This window comes from Vanellus vanellus (genome assembly GCF_965231255.1).
Source record: "Vanellus vanellus genome assembly, chromosome: 2".
Taxonomy (NCBI): Eukaryota; Metazoa; Chordata; class Aves; order Charadriiformes; family Charadriidae; genus Vanellus; species Vanellus vanellus.
The window spans coordinates 166262516-166270353 of record NC_138906.1 but is presented as its reverse complement, the minus strand read 5'-3'; the positions used below and the strand labels follow the sequence as shown (position 1 = coordinate 166270353).

The 7838-nt window shown below is 52.0% G+C and overlaps 1 protein-coding gene across 1 annotated transcript in view; it reads left to right on the top strand.

The window, feature by feature from the left end:
- Positions 1-546: 546 nt before the first annotated feature.
- Positions 547-7838, top strand: part of SLC45A4 (solute carrier family 45 member 4) — a 64854-nt gene continuing 57562 nt past the window's right edge. The window contains exon 1 of the mRNA XM_082499611.1: positions 547-659. The gene's annotated coding sequence lies outside the window, so the exon portion shown is untranslated. The remainder of the gene's footprint in view (positions 660-7838) is intronic.

The window sequence follows — 7838 nt, the reverse complement described above, 5'->3', positions numbered from 1 at the left end:
AGGGGAGCGGGGCTCCCTGCCATGTCGCCGCCGAGTTTCTGTGGAAAACACCCGGTGGCTCGGCGGGGGCAGACCAGGTGGCAGCCTCCAACCGCCCTCAGGCTCCCTTTCCGGACAGGAAGCCCCTCTCTTCGGCCCCGGGGATGGGTTCCGGCGGCCTCGTCCTTCTCCCTCAACCCCCGGGTCAGCGGGAACGGCCGCTACACCTGACCGCCCGCTGCAGCCACCCGCTGCCCTCCCTCCTCCCCTCAGATAGCACCGCCGCCCGCGCCCCCCGCGCCCCCCGCCCCTGCAGCGACGTCTCGTCGCCCCCGTAGCCCGCCCGCCCGTCGCCCTAGCAACAGCCCCCCCACCCCCGGCCAGCCGCAGGGCCACGCCCCCTCGCTGCATATTCATGACCCCAGGCGCGGGGAGGGGGCGGGGGCGGGGAGGGGGCGGAAGCGGAAGCGGGAGACGGTTTCCGAGGAGCCCGGTATAAAGCGGCCGCTGGTGCCCGGTGTCGCCCGCCGCGCTCGTGCCGCCGTGAGTGACCTTACCCCTCCCTCCTTTTCCCCCCCCCTACCCACCCTCCCCGCCGGCCGCTGCGGCCACCTCCCGGCGCCGCCGCCTCCCCCGCCGCACGGAGCAGGTCCCGGGTGCAGGGGGAGACCCGGGGGCAGGTAAGGGGATGGGCGAGCGGGGGGGGAGGGGGAGGAGCGGAGCTGTGAGGGGTACCTGGAGTGAGGAGGGGGGTTGTGGGGCGAAGGTTTGGGCTGAGGGAGATGGGGCTGGTGAAGGTGAGGAAGGGTTTGGGGTGAGGGAGATGGGGCTGGTGAAGGTGAGGAAGGGTTTGGGGTGAGGGAGATGGGGCTGGTGAAGGTGAGGAAGGGTTTGGGGTGAGGGAGATGGGGCTGGTGAAGGTGAGGAAGGGTTTGGGGTGAGGGAGATGAGGGGCTAAAGTTAAGGAAGGGTTTGAGGTGAGGGAGATGGGGCTGGTGAAGGTGAGGAAGGGTTTGAGGTGAGGGAGATGAGGGGCTAAAGTTAAGGAAGGGTTTGAGGTGAGGGAGATGGGGCTGGTGAAGGTGAGGAAGGGTTTGAGGTGAGGGAGATGAGGGGCTAAAGTTAAGGAAGGGTTTGGGGTGAGGGAGATGGGGCTGGTGAAGGTGAGGAAGGGTTTGGGGTGAGGGAGATGGGGCTGGTGAAGGTGAGGAAGGGTTTGGGGTGAGGGAGATGGGGCTGGTGAAGGTGAGGAAGGGTTTGGGGTGAGGGAGATGGGGCTGGTGAAGGTGAGGAAGGGTTTGGGGTGAGGGAGATGGGGCTGGTGAAGGTGAGGAAGGGTTTGGGGTGAGGGAGATGGGGCTGGTGAAGGTGAGGAAGGGTTTGGGGTGAGGGAGATGGGGCTGGTGAAGGTGAGGAAGGGTTTGGGGCGAGGGAGATGGGGCTGGTGAAGGTGAGGAAGGGTTTGGGGCGGAGGGAGGCGAGGGGCTAAAGTTAAGGAAGGGTTTGGGGCGGAGGGAGGCGAGGGGCTAAAGTTAAGGAAGGGTTTGGGGCGGAGGGAGGCGAGGGGCTAAAGTTAAGGAAGGGTTTGGGGCGGAGGGAGGCGAGGGGCTAAAGTTAAGGAAGGGTTTGGGGCGGAGGGAGGCGAGGGGCTAAAGTTAAGGAAGGGTTTGGGGCGGAGGGAGGCGAGGGGCTAAAGTTAAGGAAGGGTTTGGGGCGGAGGGAGGCGAGGGGCTGGTGAAGGTGGGGAAGGGCTGGGGCGGAGGGAGGCGAGGGGCTGGTGAAGGTGGGGAAGGGTTTGGGGCGGAGGGAGGCGAGGGGCTGGTGAAGGTGGGGAAGGGCTGGGGCGGAGGGAGGCGAGGGGCTGGTGAAGGTGGGGAAGGGCTGGGGCGGAGGGAGGCGAGGGGCTGGTGAAGGTGGGGAAGGGCTGGGGCGGAGGGAGGCGAGGGGCTGGTGAAGGTGGGGAAGGGCTGGGGCGGAGGGAGGCGAGGGGCTGGTGAAGGTGGGGAAGGGCTGGGGCGGAGGGAGGCGAGGGGCTGGTGAAGGTGGGGAAGGGCTGGGGCGGAGGGAGGCGAGGGGCTGGTGAAGGTGGGGAAGGGCTGGGGCGGAGGGAGGCGAGGGGCTGGTGAAGGTGGGGAAGGGCTGGGGCGGAGGGAGGCGAGGGGCTGGTGAAGGTGGGGAAGGGCTGGGGCGGAGGGAGGCGAGGGGCTGGTGAAGGTGGGGAAGGGCTGGGGCGGAGGGAGGCGAGGGGCTGGTGAAGGTGGGGAAGGGCTGGGGCGGAGGGAGGCGAGGGGCTGGTGAAGGTGGGGAAGGGCTGGGGCGGAGGGAGGCGAGGGGCTGGTGAAGGTGGGGAAGGGCTGGGGCGGAGGGAGGCGAGGGGCTGGTGAAGGTGGGGAAGGGCTGGGGCGGAGGGAGGCGAGGGGCTGGTGAAGGTGGGGAAGGGCTGGGGCGGAGGGAGGCGAGGGGCTGGTGAAGGTGGGGAAGGGCTGGGGCGGAGGGAGGCGAGGGGCTGGTGAAGGTGGGGAAGGGCTGGGGCGGAGGGAGGCGAGGGGCTGGTGAAGGTGGGGAAGGGCTGGGGCGGAGGGAGGCGAGGGGCTGGTGAAGGTGGGGAAGGGCTGGGGCGGAGGGAGGCGAGGGGCTGGTGAAGGTGGGGAAGGGCTGGGAAGCTTTAGGGTGTGCGAGTCATGAGGCTGTGAAGGGGGGGAAGGGCTGGGAAGCTTTAGGGTGTGCGAGTCATGAGGCTGTGAAGGGGGGGAAAGGGATGAGAAATGAGGAGAGGGAGTGAGGTGAGGAAGATATGGGGCTGCAGAGGTGGGAATTGGAAATGATTGACCTTTATGGTGAGGGATTAGGCCAAAGGAACTGTGGGACTGCTGAGGTTGGGAAGGGATGAGGAATGAATGGTAGGATGAGTAAAGTGGGGTTGGAGGAGCTTGAATGAGGTGTCTGGGATATTGAGTCCTAATGAGGTGAAGATGGGATAGGAAAGAGGTGCCTGAATGCCCTTTGAGATTATATTGGGTGGTGAGTATGCTGGAAGAGGACTAAACAAAGGGACCAGAGATGGAAATTAGTGTAGTTTTTCAGACTATTAAACTTCACTGGTCTGCTGTTTGAATAATTCCACATTTAATCTGTAACCTGATCTCAGTGCTTTACCATAAAACTTGAGTCTCACCTAGTCTGATATGGCAATGGGAGAGTACTGGGGGAAGAAATTACTTAGCACTTAACTCTTAAATCTCCCATCAAAGCTGCATTTTTCCTTAAGATCATGTTACCAGTGATGTGCAGCTCTTAAGATGCCCTAATTTAGTACCTTTAGCAGGTGCAGAAACTGTGGTTGACCTTGAAAAAACTTTCTCTGTGGGGCAGTTTTCTATTGTAGTGCTTGGCCTCCACTATTCTCTGTATAGAGGGGGAAAAAAAGGAGGGGAGGAAGAGATCTAGCCAAGGCTCTGACTTGGCACTGGGTGAAGTGGGTGAATCAATGTTGCTAGAGCTTGGCTAATACAGTGAATTACAAACGGGAAAGGATAGGAAAGATATTGCAGTATGTTAAATGTTGGACAGAGGAGGCGATTTCTCCTTTAGGAAAGGAGAGGTGTTACAAAAAGTGGACCTACAGGGATAGGCAGCACTGTAAGTGCAGAGCACAGACAGATAACTGCAACATTATGAGGATTCATGAGAAGAAATTGCATTGTTACAGCATGTATCCTTACTGCTCTGTAAAAACTGCTCTGGTATGACCTGCATCATGTTCCACTGCCTTGATCAGACAGTGCTACTAAAATATTTAATGAAATACAGCTTGAGCAGGCAGTTGAGCTCAAAGAAAGAGCTGGTGAATTCTTTGTTTCCCTCTAGAAGTCAGGCTTTTTTGTAAATATCTGGCAGAAGTGGTTGCTTGATGTGATTGCACTGACACAGCTTGTGTATGCCGCCTTCTTCCACACCCATATTGCAAAAGATAAGGTCTCCCTCGCTTCATTTGTTTAATGATTATACTGGACTGATGAAATGTTCAACAGGCCTAATTTTTCCCTTCCTAAATAAGGAAAAGGGCTTCAGGTAAGATTAAGGTATTTAGTTGACAATCTGGCTATAGATGCTTCCGGAAGTACTTTTTACTGTAAGTTTGAAAAACTGATACTACCTTAAGCTTCTAAAGCTGCATCCAGTAGTCCCTGGGGAACCCAAAAACATCTATGAGTTCCCGTGTCTGTCAAAGGTAGTGGCAGCTGCTGTCTTGGAAGTGAGAGCTTCATTCCTGTATTAATGAGATTAAAATGAGTATTTATGGGAGTTTTCATGACAAAATAACAATTTCCATTATCTAATGGATGGGATCAGTGGAACAACTTCTATTTCAGTTAGCTATTTGTAAACTAGCCTCTGATATTACATGGGTTGGCTCATGCCTCTCTGAGCAAGGAAATGATAGCAGTTCTTGCACTCAGTTATGTGCAATGGAGGCATATTCAGTAAAATTGAAAACATATGGTTCTATAGATAACATGCATTATGCAAGAGGGTTAACTCCTGCGGGAACCTGCTGCTCTGTGGGAGTTTGTCATTGAGAAAGGAATGAGCAATATCTGATGTGATCTTGTTTGGGTGTTATGAGGACTGCTTGTAATTGAAAGCAAGCCTCTCCCTCAAGCTGAAATGTCTTAGCAGTTCAGTCTGCTTTAAATACACTTGTGTTGTACTGCCTTAAGCTGAGGATGGCTTCTGCTGGAGGTGTCCTTCATGAGTGGCGAGAAGGTGGTTAGAAGACTGACTTGGCTGGTGAACCTCCTGCTCCTTCTGTGTCATGCTACAACAAAATTCATGAAGTGAAACTTTGTCCATGTCCCTTTTCAGTTGGGCAACATGAGTGGAATATTTACATGGCTTTCAACAAAGCATGGTGTAACTCTGACTGGAAGAATACACATCCTTCTATGTCGAAGTACCTGTGACCTAAATTTTTCAAACCGAAGCAAACGTGTAGCCTATTTGAGGAGCTTTCTGAAGCATCTGCCTTTATTCTGCCATGTGGAAATATAGGCTCTGAGGAGCTTAGAGAAAGCAGGCTGAATTTGGACCAGTCTCACAAGGCTGTGACCTCAGAGGTTAATTACCTTTAAACTCACTCCAGTCCTGGATTCACTGACAGCTAGGAAGTTAGGTCTTGGTAATTTAATATTGCTCTGCTTGTGTGCTGAGGCTGGAATGTGTGGACTCTGCCTCCGTCCCTGTGTAAACTTGTCTTAGATGGGTCATTCCTAAAAGCTATGAGAACACTAACATTGGAGTATTTCACTAGTGAAACTGCATCTAATGTTTGAAAAACCTTCTTAAGTCAAAATGTGGTGCCAACTGAGTAGCTTAGAAAAGATGCTTAAGCTTTGAGAGGCATCTTATAAATGCCTAGGTGGGAAGCTCATGGCTGAAATGACCTACTAGCTGCTAGATAATGCCTGCAGTTGTGAATACAGCTGCATGTAACACTTCTGTACTTTCAGCAGACACTGATTTAAGCAATAAACAGTTCCTTTACACTGTAGCATTTGATCTTGTCTAGCTTAACCGGTAAATGCTGCCTGTGGTGTACTGTTGTCATTCTTAGCTGAATGACTCACGACTTCAAGCTTCAATTCCTAGAGTAGGTAGCCAGTTCTGCCCACAGTATGTGGGCATCTGCCTGTGTGTGAGGCAAAAGCAGTGAAATCCTTTCACACTGCCCATCACAAGAAGCTGCAACTGGCAGTTCTTTCTGAGTTTAACTAGCAGCCTGTACCTCTGATGTTGCTCCTACCAGTAGAAGCCAACCTAAAATACTTGCATCAAATGATCAAGTAGCGTGTGAGCAACTGCACAAGCGCAGCAGTGTCATGCTTGAGATAAAAACAGGCTTTGCTTGCGCATCAAACTGAGTATAACGTGGTGGTTAGTGTGAAAGCACGCTGAACAGAGGCAAAGCTACTTGAGTTGAAATGGGGCTTCCCAAGTGATCAGCTAGGAGAGCTGCTGTGGAAGCAATGAGGCTGTCAAGTGATGGAGGGGAAGCTTTGGCAGCTTGCACAGTAATTGGTAACATGAAGAACTGTGCTGCATTTTAGTTTTGCGAGGGTCAGTCTCGTGACCTTTGCCTGTAATACTTGCAAGATCCTGGGCTGTGACCTATTCCATCTATAGGCATAAGATTCGCCAAAACTAGGTTGACAATGCCTTGTGTGCTGTTGTTTCTGTTAGAGAAGGCTTAACTGACTTGATAACTATTCTGTCCTTCAACTTGCAGCCCCTTGTCAGCCTTACTTAACAGCTTCCATTTGACTGTGTGGTTAACTTGGGGAATACAGAGTGCAATGATTGTCACTTGGCTTAATATACCAGTGCTAAATTGATATGAGTGTTTGAAACAATACTTATCCTAAGCAGAGCATTCCTCCTGCCTAGTAACTGCTTTAATGAGTCTGATAAACCCTCTAGCAGAGCTGTGTATTTCAGTTGCCATACAGAAGCAGAAAATACAAATTACTCTGGCAAATCCAGTTGCCAGAAAGCTGAAGCAGAATGCCTGCTGTCAGGATGAGTGATGCCATATGTGTAGCTTGACAGATAGCTGGTGTTTGTTTGAGAGTCACCTTCCAGGCAGCCCAGAAACCAAGCCTAGAAGCAGACAGTGTTAAGCTGTGGAGCTCTGTGTTGTGAAGTGAAGACTTTACGTGCTTTTGGTAAGCTGCTGCTGGTCAGGTGACTGTTTTGTGGTCAGCAGCTTATCAGTTACCCGCACATCTTGCATTTGGGTCACAGCCCTACTCAGAGTAACCACCCAAAACTTCCACTGGTAAAGGATATGATGTACTCCACTGGAACTATGAGAGTTTCTTGAATCCTAGCACAGAATAGTCACTGTCTTGAATAAACTGGTTATTCTGCTGTGCTTCTGTATCACAGTTCACGCCTCTGAGTGGAATAAGATACTCTGCATGAAAAAGAGCTGAGTTCATGCTATTAAATCTAGACCTCTGATAGAGTTGCTGGAGACTGAATTTGCCTCAAGTTAAAAGCTGAACTTCAGGCATCTCAGCAATGGATTCGGAGCACTGCAGTGTCTGAGTCACGGAGTGGTTTGTGTGCTGTGAACTGCCATCTTAGGGAAACTGGCACACAGTAGCTTAACTAAAGCCCCTTAGCACGGGTATTTCCAATGAGTGCTGTAAAGTCATTTAGACTGCAAGTGGCATACTGCATTATAACAACTTGGGAGAAGCAGCCAGGTTTTTCTCATCAAACTTGCTCTTGGCAAGCGACTCTGGCAAGCATCAGGACACAAGGCTTGGTTTAGCTTAGGAGCTGCTTCTAACCTTGGCTTGGCTCTTACTGGCACGTAGTCTGCTCGAACATGAATCTCAATGTATAGGTGATGGGAAGTTAGTCTCCACAACACAGACAACTAAGACTACTCTTAAAACCAAATTAAAGCTGAGGAAGACTTCCTTTCTAGGACTCCCATCTATGAAGGATATAGACTGTTAAACTATAGTCTCTAGCTTTAGGACATTTTAGGCTTCGCTACCTGTCTCTTGCAGTGTTATATGAAGACTGACTAATCTGGGGGCCTGAGGTGTTCTGGAAGTGGACTGACACATACTTTCCATGCAAGCCTGAAATTGTCAATCAATAGCTGCTACTCATGTAGCAAGGCATAAAAGGGTAGGAGGTAAACAAAACTTAGCTCTCAGGAATAGACTGAAGATACTTTTAAAAATCTTAGCAGTGTGTAAACAGCAGCCGGAAAACACAACCCCTGAATTGTTTTGCTAAATTGAGGTGGATTTTATCCATGTTCTGGGGAGATCAAGACTGGC